Source organism: Cryptomeria japonica, chromosome 4, assembly GCF_030272615.1.
Source record: "Cryptomeria japonica chromosome 4, Sugi_1.0, whole genome shotgun sequence".
NCBI lineage: Eukaryota > Viridiplantae > Streptophyta > Pinopsida > Cupressales > Cupressaceae > Cryptomeria > Cryptomeria japonica.
This window is the reverse complement of record NC_081408.1, coordinates 736,598,792-736,617,999: the sequence shown is the minus strand read 5'-3', so window position 1 is coordinate 736,617,999 and position 19,208 is coordinate 736,598,792. Positions and strand designations below refer to the sequence as shown.

The following is a 19,208-nucleotide window of genomic DNA, read 5'->3' as shown; positions in this document are numbered from 1 at the left end:
TGTGTATTATTTTTAGTTTTACTTTGGAAAAGTTACTATATTCGGAATTCTATTTTCATAATTAATTTTTTTACTTTTATATATTATTTTTAGTTTTATTTTGGAAAGGTTACTATTTGGTAATTCTAGTTTCACAAAATCAATTATAGTATAAGGTTTAATTTTTTAATCTTTTTTTATTATTTATCACATATTTATTAAATATTTTTATGAAGGGATTAATATCTACTATATTTCTTAAAATATTTGTTATTAAATGTGAATTTAGAAATGGTAGATTAAATTTAAACTTTTATTTATATATTTGTTTTATAATTTTAATTTATTATTTAATTTCTTAATAATCAATAGTATTTTTACATCTATTTAAAATTACAATTCTTGACAAGGACATATATTTCTTTTAATTTGGCATCTATTTTCAAAATATTATTTTTATAATTAAATATTAATATTTTGACATGTAAATGATTGTCAAAATTAACATAAAAAAGTGATAGTTTTTGTTAGCATGCTCACACCAGTGCACTTCACTTGGAGAATTCAACATTAATTAAATTATTATCCCCCTCTCTCCTTTTGTATATCACTATGTATCTCTTTCTCACTCATATAAACATACACTTCTTGTTTCTCCCTCATTTCCACCACTATCTCTTTCTATCTATATTTCCCCTCTCTCTATTACTTGTATCTATCCCTCTCCCTTTCAAATCCAAATCTCTTGGTATATTTATCTCTCTATCACTCTATCTTACCATCTATATATCTCTCTACATCTCTCTACACTTTCCTCTTTATCTCCCTACCCTCCCCCCGCCCCTCTCTCTCTCTCACACACACACAAACACACATAATCATAATTTCATTGTCATCATATGTATTTGTTATTGTTTCCCTCTCCCTCTTCCAATATATCTATCTATATCTTCCTCTCTCTCTCTCTCCTTCTCCCTATATACTTATTTATCTTTTATCTCTCTCTCTTTATGTCTCTCTTTCTCTTTATCTCTCCCTATACCTTTTCCTCTACAACTCTCTATCACTATATCTCTACCTACTAATAGCAGGAACTTAAGCTTTGAGTCTCTTATTTATTATGATTTTTGTCTTTGAAAATTTCTCTGTTATTTGAAAAAAATTAAAAATTTATTATGATTAAAGCATTGTGCAGGGCCCCGTTCTTTCTGGCGTACCATATACATTCCTATATCTGTGTGTAAAAGGTCAAAATTGTCTTTTAGGTCATGGCCAAGTCAACCACCTAGTTGCCCTACGATACCTTCTTTGTAGATGCCATATTGTACAAATTCTGTAAGGTGGTGGAACCTGGATAAAGATCTTATTTTAATTATCTTAGGTATTGTAGGGAAATAAATACAATTTACAGTAATTTAGAATCTGAAAACAGTTATAAAATAGTACATAGCACTATAGCAGTCAGATCTATATTGAAAGTTGAGACTGAAAAAAGTAATCCCTAAAGAGAGGGTTAGAATGTTCTTAGGTTTCTTTGCTGTTCTCGGGTAGTCAATTATTGATGTCCTAATCTGGACTGTGATCAACGATTTACCTTCTGAAATTGGTTCAACATTCCATACATTGTCACAAACTTGTCTAGAATGTTTTTCTCTCCTCTTAGTTCAGGCTGCACCTGTGATCTGGTCCTCCTGGTGTGGTTTTGATCTGCTCTATCTTACTCTTTGGTACCTGTGTGCCTGTGAAACTAAAAAGGGGTGGTGTTGAGAAGCACCTTAGGGAGACTACTAGTTTGCAGAGAGAATCTGTTTAACTTTCTTGGTGATTAGTCAATCTCTGTTGCCAATGGAAAAGTTAGAATACAAACCATGCAGAAATGCGAGATGCCTTGATATATTGACAGTCTAGTATTTATTTTGCAGGTGTTGATGTGATGCTTTTAGTCTTTATGCGATGTAGTGTGAATGAGCTCCAATTGATTAATGCTAAACAAATGGCCTAGGACTTGTCCTTAAACACAAGTTCCTTGGTGTTCAATTCAAAGTATCTGGCGTGCAGGCCAATAGGTAATTGTTAAACTATTTGAAAGAGCAGGCTTAGGAAAGCGGGAAAATAGGTTTGAAACAGGAGGACAGGGTTGCAGGGGCAATTTTGTTGGAGGGACCTGCAACCAAGTCTAGGAAACATGAATGGCAGTCCAGGGAACATGGATGGCAGCAGAGAGATTTGGTTTGGACCATTTGGGGCTTGTTTAGGTGGAATGGTGGCTAATGGGTTTTAGGTGTGGGTCAGCTTATGTGCGAAATCGGACAAATTGAGCATTAGGACATTGCATTTACGAAAAGACCAAAAGAAAGTGTAGTACAAGAGGGTAAATAGGCGAGGAATGCACCTTTCTCGTCTTTACTTATTGCTAAATTTGTATCCTTGGGGTTTTGAGCAAAGGATAACCTGGTACTTGACAATCCATCTATTCACACAGTAGTATCCATGCAAATCTCTCTCTATACACACACATGCACAAAAAGATTTATGTTCCTCAAAGAGTTCTCTCTTGCCTTGTTTCCAAAATGTCAACTAGCTTCATTAGGCGTTTGTTATGTTGTTTCTAAAACTTCTCATTTATTTCTAACCTCTTCTAGATTTCCCTGGTGATCTTTGATAGAAACTATATATTAGTTATTGATTTTTTTTTCTCTAATCTTGTTTTAGTTTCCATTCTATCTTGTTCTCAAAATGTCAGTCAACTTTACTAAATGCTTGTCATTCTCGTTAACTTATGTTTCATTTTTAGATATATAGTCTATAACAAGAAAAAAAAACATAAAAAGGAGCCTTTGTTGTTCTCAGGTTTCACTTCCTCTTAGTAGTATAAAACCTTGTAGATATGTGATTTCCGCAGTCTATAGTGTTAACATGAATAGCTTCAGAAATCAACTGTGTGATTTTTTTTTTCTCTACGTTTTGGATTGAACTCCATGATCCATCATCAGAAATAGAAAAGCAGAACAAGAGAACAAAAATGCATACAACCTTGTGATAAAAAAATTCTCTATAAAGTAACAGCTTGTTGGGTGAACAAGGGTTTTGGGTTTGATTTCTAGTTTGTCTAAACAGTTGGCTATGTTGTATGCTCAAAAATGAAGATGCCCAAGTGAGAGATGATTAATCATCAGGTCGGTTGTAGCTTCAAGAGAGAAGTAATGTGTGTGGGAGTGTTGAACATCATTCAAATGAAATTTTATTTTAGTTCTAGGTTCAAGAGAGAGCCTAGGTAATAGGCAATGATTCATATTTTAATGTAGCTGTAGGTCAGTTCTAGCTTGCATTCCTCAAGGGTAAACACATAATTTAGCTTTAGTTTCCTCCTTGCAAATACAAACTTTTATTGGTTGTGAAATGTGGAATGATTGGCCTACAAGTAAGAGAACAATAGGAAATGACGGTGGAAGTACTTTTTGTGATAACTTGCATTATAGCAACAAGAAGAAGCTTGTCTTGGTAAGCAAAATTTCATTTCTGCCACCTTATCGGCTCTAGGCTGAAGTGGTTCCACAAAGAAGTTGTTTGTATCGTTTTAGCGTTTAGGTTTTGACACTCATAGGCAATCACTTATATTCCATGGGCCAACTTGGACAATCTAGGTACTTCCCATGACTATTATTGGCATATTGGGGTGCTCTATAACTCAAGTTACTGGCTCCTTTGTGTTTTCAGGCGCTGTTTGTTTTCTTTCAGCAACCGCTCAGGCCATTCTTCTAGGCTTGGGGTCCTAGTACAACTCTAATGCCGTGTTATTTTTCCATAGAGCTTGAACTTAGAATCTTTTCACGATTTCTTTATTGCTCGAGCTACTAGCTCTTCTGTGGCTTAGAGTGTGCCTTGTTTCCTTCCAACTGGTATGCAGTCATATAAAAAATGGAGTAATTGTTTGTGGTTATAAACTTCGTGCAAAAATAGGCCTACAATTGGGAAAATAATTGGAAATGACAGTGGAGTGTGAGAATAAGTAGATAGCAATTTTTTTGTTGATTTTCTTCTAAACATTGAAGGAAATGAAGACTAGAAAGAGGAAACCCATGAAATTTCCATTCTAAACTCAATTTGTTTTTAGTGGTAAGAGAAATGAACACAAAATATGCTCTAAAATATTCAGACAAGTCAATTGTATCATGTTTACATTGGAAGAAAATGGAGGAAATATGATTGCATATGATTTTTTTTTGGAAATACAGCAGGTCAAGCAGACATGCAATTAAGTCATCACATATTTATGCAAATATTGTTACTGAAAGAAAGACATATGTTATGGTAATTAATGATTTGGGTACTCACCTTTTAGCCAATTCAAAGCTCAAGCTTTATTACATCATTTATCCACAAAAAGAAAAATTGGATATTGAGCAAGCCACTTGAGCAATTAGGGAATTGATAGAGAAAACTAAAATCTTTCTGAACCACATGCTCGGGATTAAGTTGATTTGTCAACAAGGGATTAAATTAGTATTCCAAAGTTGAAAGGCATTTCTTGGATAATCGACTTTTGTTAAGTATTTAGATAATGTTGATGGTATGAAAATGTAGAGATCAATGATATGAAAAGGAACATAAAATTTACAGACTATTTGGCTCAAAGGGTAATGATTGTTTTTGGAATCATGAATATGTTTCAGAACTTGCTTAAGAAATAATACAGGTGCAGTATAAACAATAAACCAAAATGACTGAGTATATCTTAAAGACTGCTACAATTTTCAGTATAATTCCTTCAACCAAGGGAATTGCAACTAGCGGAAAAATGTCAAAGGGTTACCACTGGGAGTTACTGCATGGCCCCAAAGATTATCTAAGAGACAAATAAAATTCTATATCTGTGTCAATAAATTAAGTTGATCCTATTTACAGTACTTGAGATTGAGAAGTCCTTTGAAGTGAGGCATGTCAATTACGATAATTGAAATCCCCTAATTCTAAATTTGAAGTGTGACTATATACAGCCAAATATGAATGAAAATGCAGAATAAGACCTCAATAGTAAATCCTACTTCATATCTAACAAACACCTTAGTTAGAGCCAGAAACTGCAAAAATATGAATGAAATAAACAAATATGGTCGATTGATTTCTATTAAATGAATAATGGGATCTGGTTGCTCACAGCAGCAGCATTACAATGCATTGCAAATTGAGGACCCTTGAAAATGGCTTAGGAATGGGTATATTTATAGGTTTGAAATTGGGTTGATCAATAGTCAAGATTATATGGATGATCAACAGCTGAGATCAAGTTGGTTGGGTAGTTGTGAGATGGAGGGTGGAAAAGAAAATGAATTATTTATTAATGATATCAGATTTCCACAATCCATAGCTAATAATCTCACACTTTCTGGATTAGACAGTGTAGCAGTTTTTTGCATCAACGTTTCGGATCACACTCCGTGATCCATCATTAGAATACTAAAGAGCTAAGAAAATGAAATGAAAGGAATTATTAAATTATTTTATTGATTTATGGTGTTGGTTATGAGATGGAGGGTGGAAATAAAAAGAGTTTTTAATTTCTTTTAGGATTTTTGAGTGGGAAAAAGGTGGGATTTAAGAAAGAATATTTATGAAATCATGTGAAGTGTGAAGGGGACTAGTTTATTAGGACATATGAAAATGGGTTTAGGGCTTAGGAAAATAGAATTAGGACATTAGGGGATTTAATTAATGGAAAAAAGTGTGTAATAAGTGATGTTAGATATGGGCATTTTTAGGTGTCTACAGTGACCATCATTTCTGGTATTCCATTTCATGAAGCTCACAGATGCATGGGGTTTCCTTTACAGTCATTGAGAAGCTTACTAACAATTTCAAAAAATATAGTTCAAAACAAGTCTGCAAAAGAAAATGCCCAGTGAGAGGACATTTTGTTGCTCCCAAAGCCATCATTATTATAACTTGTCAAAGGCATTGCCAATTTTATTTTAAAAAGTCTCTACTTCTCGAGAGATTTCGTAGCCAAGAATTTGCATTTGGGTAAGACTAAACTTGAAAGGCTTAATGGATATTTGACACTGGCAAATAGTGAAATGATGAAGGATTGCAGTCACATTTATCTAAAGCAGAAACCACATGTTGTGGAAGCTATTTGATCAGCACCTAGATTCAACTTTCAGTAAATCCATAGCACTAAATTTTATTTATGCTTGCATTGCATACTTGATGTTTTAACTTGACTAGAAGTTTTGCAATTTTATTAGTTGGCTTGTATTTTTGATGCACAAGAAATTGGCGATTAGCTTGCTTTAATATTTTTCTCTATTTTCCATCAAATAATATTTGGTAACAACAATTACTTTGTGAAGGTCTCCAGAGAAGTTTGAATTCTTGCCTTATGTTGAAAAATATTTATTCTGTTATTTTATGGTTTTTGGTTAAGAAAATCTAAGCTTTTAAGTTTATTGAGTACGCATAATTACACAAAGGCTTTCGTATTATTAAACTCAAATTGGCTGTCTCTTTATTGATACAATCACACACTTTCAAATATTATGGCCACGATCATTTCTAATTGCATATGCCACTGACATATGTATACTCATTATTAAACATTATACTAATCATCCCTTAGGAGCAAGATTGTTCTGTTTTTAGTTTTTCTGTTATTCTTCTTCATACTCATACAAAACAAGCATTCATGAATGATAGAAATCAAAGAAGATTCCCTAAACTAGTGGAAAATATTTTCTTCTAATAGTTTCTTTTTTCTACGATTATAATCAATTTCTAGAATAGAAAAGTCCCTACAAGATTGCATGGAGGCAGGAACCATTGACAACAGAGTATTTATTTTCTTGTATTAGTGCGAAATATTTGGTAACTGATTTTTTGGGCCAGCAATTATTCAAGGGTCTCAGCCTATAATCATTTTTTCTGTATGGATTAATGTTATGAGTAGGACTCAAAAGCATATTGTTAAGTCCCATTCTCATATATGGCTGTATTTTTTAATATAAGTGTGTTCTTGTAACTCCTTTGCAGGTATTGAATAATGAGACCTTCACAGTACTAGTGTCAATGGCATTATTACTTTCATGCCTACACCAGTGGTTATGTGTTTGTACCAGCCTGCAAGAAACCAGGTTCCATACACTCTAAGGGCGGTGGAACTTGTCAAGCCTCAGGATGAACTGCGGATTTTGTCTTGTGTACATGGCATAAGAAATGTGCCTTCAATCATCAACTTGGTAGAAGCTTCAAGAGGTTTGAGAAAGTGTAAGCTTCAGGTTTTCATAATGCATCTCGTGGAGATCACTGAAAGATCATCTTCCATCATGATGGTTAGTCGAGCCAGGAAAGATGGATGGCCGATCGATAATTCTTTAAACTTAAATAGAGTTCTAGTTGCATTTGAAGCTTATGGTCAACTGAGAAAAGTGATAGTGAGACCCATGATGGCCATTTCAAACTTTGCGGATATGCATGAGGACATATGCAACACTGCATCAGAGAAACGTGCTTCCTTGATACTTCTTCCATTTCACAAATATCAAAGGCAAGATGGGACAATGGAAACCGTCAACCTTGGTTTTAGGACTGCAGACAAGAATGTATTGCATCATGCTCCTTGCACAGTTGGTATTCTTGTTGATAGATGTGTTCTGGGTTCATGACCTTTGCGACCTAGTAACGTTGATCACAGGGTTGCGGTGTTATTCTTTGGAGGTGGAGATGACAGGGAAGCTCTTGTTCTTGGTTGTCGAATGGCAGAACACCCTGGTGTCAAGCTCACTGTATTTCACTTTCTACAGAGCTCATCTCAGGTAAGAGTTAACATTGCTGTCCAAGGAAATGCAGGGCACTTTTCTGACCAAATGTTTCAGTCAAAACCTTTGAGCAACCGCTATGAGTTTGTACCAATTAGTGTGGATTTGAATGGTGAAAAGCAACTGGATGAGAATTGTCTCAACAGAGTCCATGATATCAATGCAGACATTGAAGATCCAGATGGTGCTATAGCATTCCAAGAGTGTCTAGTAGGTGATCCATATTCAGCAATTAGCAGCATTGGCCACCATCCTAATTTTGATCTCTTAATAGTTGGCAGAGGCAGATGTGGGGCACCTTCATTGGTTTTGGATCTGGCTGGCAAACAAGCACCCCAGGATCCAGAACTCGGTCCAATTGGTGATGCTTTAGCATCCTCTCCTTTAATTAAAACTTCCATTCTGGTTGTGCAGCGCCATAATAGTTCTGTTGAATTGGAAGCTTCTCCTCATAGTGATGCTGCCACATGAAAGACCTTATATTAATAGGCTATTATGAGTTCATAGACAGGCCAAGTGTGCCGAGTATGTTTATAAATAAATATTAGTTAGCTGAAGGTATAAAATGTGTAGAAGTTAGTTGGTTATTTGGTAAATATATCTATGTTATGTAATTGTGTTTATTGTTCAGATCTATTTACCAAATGGCCAACTAACTTCTACACATTTTATACCTTCGGCTAACTAATATTTATTTATAAACAAACTCGGCACACTTGGCTGACTACAGAGTTGAGCATCTTAAGTTGTACATTAAATATGGCATTATGTTAACCACCATTACCATATTAGTCTTGTGTCTGTAATTTACTTTAGGAATGTAAACGCATATGTAGTCTTAACCTAATGTTTTCACATTTAATGTTCATGCTCATTTATAAAACAATAGTGAAGAATTGTGGAAAAGAAACCTTGCTTCTCTTCAGTTTACTCCTTCAGGAGATAAATATATCTTTTTAAAATGACAACGTGGATTTTTTTGGAAATAAACTGAAATGTAAGTGATTTTTCCTTTGATTGGTAAAGCCATTTTTATTACAGGAGAGAGTATTTCATTGTGCTGTTGAAAATTTTAGGAGCATTTCAAAGCAGGTGATCTACAAATTTTGTTATTTTTTAAGGTTTTTATAAAATATTGAACAAAGCCATTTACAATGAATACAAGTAGGCTAAGTAGCTGATAAAAAAGAACAAATAGCCTATCCATGAGTCACAAGAAGCTTGAAAGAAATAAGCAGTCACCCAGAAGGTTGAAAAAAATAATCATTTTATCCATTGTAATATTCTTTGATTTTGTTTATATCCTATACAACTTTGAAATCGTATTACTTTCTTTTTGATATGCTAAAGCTGGTTCATGGTTTTGACATTTTTCTTTGATAAGACCGGCAGCTGCAACAATAAAAGGACAATCCCAAAGAGATAATCATTTTATCCATTGTAATACTCTTTGATTTTGTCTATATCTTATAGACTTATACAACTTCGAAATTGTATTACTTGCTTTTTGATATGCTAAAGCTGGTCCATGGTTTTGACATCCTCTTTGATAAGACCTGTAGCTGCAAGAATAAAAGGAAAATCGGAAGAAAGATGTCAGAGTAAAGTCTCAGAATTACAGTTGTCTAAGACCTGTAGTTGCAAGAATAAAAGGACAATCTGAAGAAAGATGTCAGAGTAAAGTCTGAGAATTACAGTTGTCTAAAAATAATTGTCAGCAATCATACATTATTAGACAAATCAAAACTAAACTCTAAAATTTCTTGTGTCACTCTAAATGCACTCCTTAAATTTGAAATACTTATAAATTTGAAAACTTAAAAATAAAGACTCTTATTTATCTATATTCTAATTTTTCTTATAATGAAAAACAGATTTATTAAATAAGAGACCTCCTCCATGAAAATGGTGTTTATTTCTTCTAAATTAAACTTCCAAAATTTTCGTAACAACATATACTCACTCACATAAATATACATAACTATTATTAACATTATAATTTAAAAAGTATATAAAATAGCATGGAATCGACTCTGTCAGCTGCTTATATGTATTTTAAACAAAATGACAGAAAAATGTTTGTTGTGTGTCAGAAGAAATTGATGATATAAATTCTTTAAGCACGTTGTGTGTCAGAAGAAACTGTTTATCATATATTTTGAACATGCTTTTCTGCCAAGACCTTTACAGTTTTGTTACAACCCTAACTTAATTAATGTTTTTAGTGCCCACCTCTCTTGGGCACGACTGGATGATTATTTAGCAGCATACTTTAAGGTCATTAGATTTACTCGGACTTCAAGATTCAAGGCCACTTTTAGCAAGGACCCCATATGTGATTTCAAACTTCTTTTAGAGTAGTTGGCTTTGCTTGCTAAAATAGAAAATCAAGTGTTTTTTGCAAGGAGGTTGAGTTACTACCTTTTGAGACACAGGCTTTTAGATAGTTTTTTATCTTTCTTTCTAACTTTGTTTTGGATTGGTGCAGTTTTTTTTGGAAAAAATTTCCAAGAAAGTAGGAGGTATGGGACTATGAATGTCATAAGATTTTCTACAATGTTAAACTAGTTCTTTTTAATTTTGAATAAATAAAATGAGTGATTAGCTATTTGAAATATAATTTAATGGGGCTTTCATAAGATGTCAATCCACAAGGATTATTAGGAACCATTTTTTTTTCACTAAGAGGAATCAAGAGTTTAGCTCAACAACTTGAAGTGTAGCTCTTTCAAGGGTGAGGCCCCTATAACCTCTCGAATGATGTGTAATGGATCCTCATCTACATCACATGGAAATCGAGAGTTGAACCTATGACTTGGGCTATCTAAAGTGACATCCAAGACTGATTGAGATAATCCTAGGAGTCACTAAGAATCAAACTTGATTAGAGGAAGCACTTCTAGAAGTTGTAGTTCTAAGAAACTGTTCAGAGAATAAAATCACTAGCTCTCTCAAAATGGCATTGTTGTTTTGCTTAAATATTTAAAGTATGGAATTTAAAGAGGACAAGTTGACATTTCTCATTCTAATTCTACTTTTAGGACCTTTTAGTGCATAGGGAGGACATTTTCCTTTGAGATTGTTTTCAGCTGATGGTTTCGTATGAACACATTACATCATATTAGGTTGACCTAGTGGATGTTATTGAGGTTGCGGTTGATATTTAAAGGATAGAGTTATTATATTGATGTATGTATGATGTGTATATTGTGTGCGAAGTCATTGTGATAAGATTTAGAGGGGCAAATGTGTAGTGGAGTAGAGATGAAGATTATTTCAGACGTATATTGTATTGTGAACTGTCATCAACATTTTGGTGGATGTTTTTTCTGCAATTCAATCTTGTTGATATTATTGTATTAGAAGAATTGTATCTTGCCCTGAAGATTTAATCTTCAAAGTGTGTAAGTAATCATTGTATCTTGCCCTAAGGTTGTGTGCCTTAGCCTGCAAGTCATCTTTTAGACTAGTGAGCTCTCTAGCCTTTGGTCTAAATTGTGTGTGTGTGTATGTGTGTGTTTCTCACCATGGTTTTTTAATCCATCATCTATAGACTACCATATCATATTTTTAATCCAAAGACATCTTAAATTCAATGTGTCAATAGAGATATTCATCTTCTTCAATCCCATAACTAAATATCTATGTTTTTAATATTTAATTTCCATCCTCAAATTCAATTCATATAGCATTAATCTCTAGCACATTCATTAATTGATTTAAATTAATTATACTTATTTATATACATTTAATTGGACTAATTGAAATTAACATCAGAAAAAATGTTAATTTTCATGACATGACTAAACATACAACCATGTGAAAGTAAAAAAAAAACACCATTTTATAAATTACCACTTCATAAAATAAAGCTGTTATAGACCTTAAAAATGTTTATAGATATTCACATAAGCATAATTTTTTAATTTAAAATTACTATCTTTTAAAGTTTTAGATACGTAGATCTCAAATGACTATTTTAACTAGAAAACAACTCATACAAGGTGACTGATACCTACCTTTAAATCATTGTATCAAAATTTATTTAATGTGCAAGCAAATTAATTTTTAAATAACATTATAATAAAATGTTTAAACAATATTAAATGTCAAACAATGAAACATGTGAAAAGTGAGACATGTGAATATAGAAATCAATATTTTTTTTGACCCACCATGAAGAAGCTCAAATTTCCACATTCATTTCAGCAGGCTTGGGTTGAATGTAAGTTGTTTTTTAGTTTGCCCATAATTTTACTGTTTTTAAAATTAATTATAGAATTAAAAAATATTTCGTCTAAATAATTATAGAATTCTTAAAAACTTTGGTCACTTTGACCAATTTAGTCAAGCGAGTATAGAGATTAGTGTACTAAAGTGTTTAATTAATACATAAATTGGTGCCTCAAAATTCAAAATTGAGAAAGAGCACAAGCATTAAGGAGCAATCATTAGTAGTAGTCAAAGCATGTCTCTCTTGTTTTGAGAAAATTAGGTGACCTAATCTCTTCAACAACCTTGTAATTGAGTAGTACTATGGGTTAGTAATGGAATAAGGTCTTTAAGCCTTTCACATTGTACTAGCTAAAAGCAATAACATAATTAGGTCAGGGCTTGCAATTGCAAGGGCTAAAAGCAATAATTTTAGGTAAGGTCTTGCTATTATTTCCTTGATTTGTGAAGGATGGTTAACCTTGTTCTATTGTACACCATTATATATAGGTAGTATAGAGTTGTTAATCGTTATGTATATATGCTATGAAGGGATTTATATTGTAGAGATATCTGAGTATTTTTTTTTTTTATGTTTAAGAGTGTTGTCTTTGATTTTTAATGTACTAGTTAAATTGACATATTTACATAACTTGACATTGAACAAGCAATTATCTTTCTCAAGTGCAAACCACAAAGATCAAAAAATAGTTTTTACGCAAGGGCAAATTAAGGATTATTGTGGATTGAAAACAACATCTAAAATTTTGTAGATATTGGCTCCACAAGAAAGGTTAGATCCATGATGAAGATTTTGGTAGGAGTAAGTGGGTGAGGCCCTTGGACAATGATTATGTTATGCGTAGTTGTGGCAACATGATCTTGGGTTTTGATTTTGATGGTTGTGACATGGTTGTTTGAATGCTCAATGTGACTAATGACTACATTATTGGTTTTAACATCTTGACCTAGAGTCAGTTGAGTTTGGTAATTTTTTTAGAAAGAGATCTTGGTATACCCCCAATTGTTGATTCTTTGTGTTACGATAGTTGGCACTAACCTTACATTCCTAAGTCATTTTCAAGTGTCTCCATGTTCCTTGGAAAGTGTTTTAGGGAATATGTGGGTTAAAATATTTAATATTTATTTTCTACAACAAATTGTAATTGCATTCCAAAGAGGTAGACACATGCCACTGACTATTAGAAAGCATCTTGGAAGAATATTTTATTGTGGTGTCCACTTTGGGAGTGGAAGCATCTTGTCTTTGATGTCAATGCATGTTGACTATTTCTATTTGCATGCTTTCTTGAGTGGGGCACCCAAATGTGTTGTTGCATGTTCTATTTGTGGACCCATTAGAGAGTTATGTGTTAGTGTGAATAAGGCTATTTCCTAACTAGTCATTAGTAGGGACCTACTCACATGTTAAGTTTACTTAGCTCTTAGGTGGAATTCTAAAAATTAATTATAATGGGGCCATTCACCTCATTTACTTTTAGCTATCTAGGCATTTGATATTTGTATCATGCATTTAATGTTTGCATTAAGGGTAGCTGTCATACTACATCTCACCTTATCTGTATAAGTAAGGCCCCTCATTGAATATTTAATATTCAATCAATGCATTCTTATTATGCAATTTATCTTGCCATTTGCACTTGTTGAATGCAACATTGAATCTCTAATACCATGTCAAAGTAGATAGGTGACTCCTCAACACCCCTAGAATCCATGCATCTTGCCCAAAATAGATTCTGTGAGAGAGAATGGTAAGATAACTTGCATAATAAGAGTGCATTGATTGAATATGAAATATACAATGAGAAACCTTGCTTATAAAGGAAAGATGAGATGTAGTATGACAACTACTCTTGATACAAACATTAAATGCATGATGCAAATAATGCAAATAATAAATGCCTAGATAATTAAAAGTAAATAAGGTGAACATGGCCTCATTATAACTAAATTATACAATACCACTTAGGACCTAGGTAAACTTAACATGTGAATAGGTCTCCACTAATGAATAGTTAGGAAATAAACTTATTTAAACTAACACCCACCCCCCCAAGTGCAACTTAGGGAGTAGATTATTATGAAAATGATGCAAGATGGAAGATGATGATGGGTCTTGACTACTATGCCATGTTAGGTAACCATGTACAATGTAAAATCAACAAAAACTCTCACAAAAGGAGAAAATGAGAAAACCCAATAAGAGAAAACTCCTCTCCAAAAGAGAGAAAAGATACAATCAAGGATGACTTGGAGGATTCAATGATATTTTTTTGTCGTGTTGTTGCATGTCAAGCACTATGCACTTTACCTCCGATTGTGGTTTTATGTGTGGCCAAAGCCTTATAGCCCTAGGTGGCGTGACTTATAGCCAACCACCCTAGCACCACCTTGCCCAAAGGGTGCCACCTTCATTGATGGTGGGGCCTTTTTTTGCCACCCACCCGTGGTCGATCATATAGGCACCCAGGGACTAGGCCCTTTGGGGCCAATTTTTTTCATGTTTTTGCAGATTTACCAAGATTGGGAAAATGGCCATAATTTTTGCATATGAAGTCAAATTTTTGAAATAAAGATATCTCTAGAAAGCTAGTTCAATTTACTTTCTAGTGGAGCAAGTTATTTTAAATGTTCTATCATTTTATGTAAATTTTTCACTATTGAAGTCAAATATTTTTTTGGCTCCTAAGCTCATAACTTTTTTTTCCACGATCTTTGATTTTCATGATTATTGCGGCATTGGAAATGTATTGAGGAGATCCTCCTAGCCATCCATGCACTTCTATTTCTAGCCTGAGGTACATTTTATTTTAGATTTTCCCCAATGGCTACCTTGAAGCGTTACCTAGACAACTGTCACTTGGGAAGGTGTCATTTTGATCATTGCACTTCATTTTAGTTCTAGATCATTTATCTATCAAGATCATTTATCTATCAACTATTGCTTCATTATATTCTAGGATTGTACTAGTTTAAATTTTTTCTAGTTGTTCTTTCATAGCGGGACTTATTCTATTTCCTTATTGTGATTCTCATGAAACTCCTTGATCAAGAGTTTCCAATGTTTATACACAAATATATCTTGTCCTTTGTTTCTTGAATTGAAGGTTCTTGATTTTACTCCACAGAGCACTTCCATTGCTTCTTTACAATAGGTTATCTCATTATGGGAGGTCCTATGCCTCTCTTGTTATCCTTTGTATTGTAAAGACGTAAATTATTCTAGATCCAAATAAGACAGAATATACACTTTATTCATAAATAAACTCATAAATCAGATAATAAGTCCATTTCATTCTTAAATTTAAACCAAGCTTGCTAAATCGAAATAACAATAATAGATTTCAATAGAAGATAAGGAAATTTTCATAACAACGAAATGTATAAATATCTCATTACAATATCTTTATACCGTGTTTAGGCTTTTTAGTGCCATAAGTATAATCAAAACATAAAATGAAAGAGAGAGCATCCGCTGATCTCCAATCTGAGTCACTTTAATTTAGTCCTTCAAATGAAGATGAGAACAAGAATCAGGCACTTTTTTTGCCCAACCTTGAAGTTTACGCTTCCCCGGAATTCCTGGTCAATCAAGAATACCCGACCCTGCATGAATTGCTTAGAAAAAGAATTTGAAAGACAAGATGAAATCTGGTGCATGCCTAGATGATACATGCATTTTCATTTTTCTAATTCTAATAAGAAACAAGCAAGATCAATCAAGGATATGGTAGAGAGTATAAATAAAAGAACTCCATCTATTTCAATGGTGTATTCAATTGGTTTACTCGGCCGAGTATAATGCCATGCATAGCAAAAATAGATAGTTTGGAAAAGCAAACTATTCGAGCTCTAAGTTTCCATATTCAGCACCCATCCCAGAAGGTAACTTTCCCCATACACAAGCCTATCTAGCTTGGTTCACATAAATCAAGAATACAATTTCATAAAGAAAACAATCTTTTGTCTAATAAAACTAACATCTTTTGTAATACTTTCATTCATAAATAAAGAACTTTTTCATTCCCACATATTTGAAAACAATCTTTTGTAGAATAACTATTTCACAATTTTGATAAGCAAACATAATTTCATTTCTAAATAAAAAGATAATTCAACTAAGTTTAAAATGAAGAAGGTGTAGCGCAAGTATGAATCTTTTCATATAAATGAGTTATATATGAGTACACATTCTTTAAATGATTATCTATTCTAACCCATTAGCACTAAATACCATTCTTTAACAATATACATGCATTTCATAGCTATTTCATCCCATGTACCACCTAATGTTTTCCCTCTATGACTATTCAAAAGAATAATAAAACAAATTCAATGTAAACATTGAATGTCATAAATCAAATCTCATTCTACTAACCATAGAACCATTTCACTATCATTTCTAAATGCAAAATGACCAAAAATAGATGAAGATCCTACCTCCTTATGCTTCGACACTAGCTTGCGGTGAAGTCTCGCATGCCTCCTCTATGTCGGCCTACTTTTTCCTTGATTGATGGTTCAAAATTCTCTATTGATTCTTCTTCTATTCCTATCTCTATCCTAAATTTCTCTCTCTAATCTCTCTTGTCTCTCCTCTATCTTGCTCTAACTTGCTATCTTCCTATCTTTTTTCTCTTCCCCCTCTCTCGAGCCCTTGCCTCTATTTAAAGTATTTTTCTCTATATTGTATGCTATATTCTTGGTTTAGATATTGCTATGGGTTTGAAACCTTGGTTGCATCATTGATAGGTCTTTCACTTCACTTCCCCATGTCTATTCCTTCCTAAGAGACTCCCCAGTCTATCTACCTCTGATTAACTATCTTATCGACACATTTGGGTGCTCGGGTTCTAACTGTTGTTTTCTGCAGTTGTGTCGACCTTGGATCGTGGATGAGATGGTTTGCTTTCTCCACTATCACTGCAGAGACTACAGTCTTTCCTACTGCCACTGTGAGATATGGAGAGATCTGCAGTTTTCAAACTGCCATGGCACTTCGTGCCAAGTTGCTTCCTTCCCCAAAGGTCGCGTACCACCACGTGGAGGAGTTGACTGTAGTTTTGTTAAGTCAGCTATCGACTTCTATCAATCGACTTACCTACCACCTTTTCTATTCAATGCATAAGCATTAATATATATTATTCAAAACATAAACAATAATATATTTAATAATACATACTTTGCACTTAATTATTAAATGTTAAATAATAAGAAAAATCCTAATTAAAACTTTTATGATATTTAATAAATTAATAATATATATATAAAACGTTTGATTTCATTTGAAAAAAGGTTTAGTATAAATATGGTAATATATACTTATAAACTATTACTTCGAATTGGCATGATCATTTCATTCACTTTCAAATACAACATAACTTATAAACAATCATTGAATTTTATGCATACGAACTCCATACAATTGTAATCACGTCAACCATAATTAACATAAAATATTTGTATTTTCCTATGCTAGAACTCTAAATCATTTTTAATAAGAACGTTAAGTCAATATCTTCATAACTCTAAATATCCATCTAAATTTCACTTTATAGTCGAAATCAATGTAACGACTACTAATCATTTTAATGAAAATAATGCATCGACGAAGTCACAAATGCACAATCAAACTTTTCTATTGTGGTGTGTGAGATTCCTCTAGTCTATCAAAGTCATAAGCTAAGACAACTCTACCTAAGTCTTGCTCTCGCCTTCATTTTTGTTCACATGTTCCTACATTACTTGCACTCAATAATTCATCAGTAATGACGATCCCCAATAAAGATAATACTAGCCATCTAACTGCATATTGCATGAGTAAAGTACACAAATAATTTCTTATCATTTGCATACAAATTGCATTATCATCAAAATAAATGTTCATATTCATTTCAATTTCAATTCATAATGAAAAGCCTACATTATTTTTCCTAATAACACATTATTAAAAATACGGTTTGTGACATCCTTCCCCTCTTGGAAGAGACATCGTCTTGATGTCTTATTATCCACCAATAAGCACATAGAAATTCTATCTCATAAAATGTTAACCATACATCAAATTCCAAATATAAATAATAACAATAGTATACATGCTATCCAAGTTCACATCATAAAATCAAATCATTGTTTCAAAGGTATCTCATATGATAAGAAACTATTTTCTCTAAGAAAACAAATGAGGAAAATGACAGTCAATCGTCTCAACATCCTCCCATGTAGCACTATCCTCAGAATATTGGTCCCACTGGACCTTATACCGAGTGAAATCTCTGCTACGTAGCTTCATACTATGCTGATCTAGGATTTAGATGGGCTCCAATAGCACCACCCCTGGATCCTGTATCTGTAAAGATCGCCAATCAAGAATATGAGATGCATCAGCATGATAAGGTTTCAACAAAGAAACATGAAACACATTATGGATTCGAGCTAGAATAGGTGGTAAAGCTAATCTATAAGCAACTGGATTTATAACTTCCAGCACATCAAAGGGTCCCACATATCTTGGTGCCAACTTTGATGATTTTCTAAACGAGATAGAGCTCTTATGAGGTTTGACTCTCAAGAAGACTTTATCTCCTGCAACAAATTGTCTGAAAGTCTTATGTCTGTCAGCATAACTCTTTTGTCTGTCAGTTACCTCCTTCAACCTACTCTTGATCAATATCATTTGCTCTTCCATTTCCTTAAGTAAATTAGGACCAATGATGATCCCGTCTTCTAGTCTATCCCAACTGATAGGTGTGCGACACTTTCGGCCATAGAGCACTTCAAAAGGCGCCATCCCTAAAGATGCATGAAAGGAGCTGTTATATGCAAATTCAACCAAAGGAAAATACTCCTCCCACTTGTACTGTTGATCCATGCAATACATTCGTAAAAGATCTTCCACAACCTGATTAACCCTTTCTGTTTGGTCATCTGTCTGAGGATGATATGTTGAATTAAAATTCAGTCTGGTTCCCAATGCTGCATTTAATGTTGTCCAAAATCTAGAAGTAATTTTGGTATCCCTATCTGAAATTATGGTTTCTAGTACACCATGCAACCGAAAAATTTCTTGCACAAATTTCTTGGCAAGAACAAATGATCCATCCTTGAGATTTCCAGGTATGAAATGTGCAACTTTAGTCAACTTATCCACCACTACTAAGATAGTGTCATGCTTATTTTTGCTCA

General features: G+C 33.4%; 1 pseudogene; it reads left to right on the top strand.

Annotated features, from left to right (window-relative positions):
• Positions 1-6,945: 6,945 nt before the first annotated feature.
• On the top strand, positions 6,946-8,277 carry LOC131027500 (cation/H(+) antiporter 19-like; annotated as a pseudogene).
• The last annotated feature ends 10,931 nt before the right edge of the window (positions 8,278-19,208 follow it).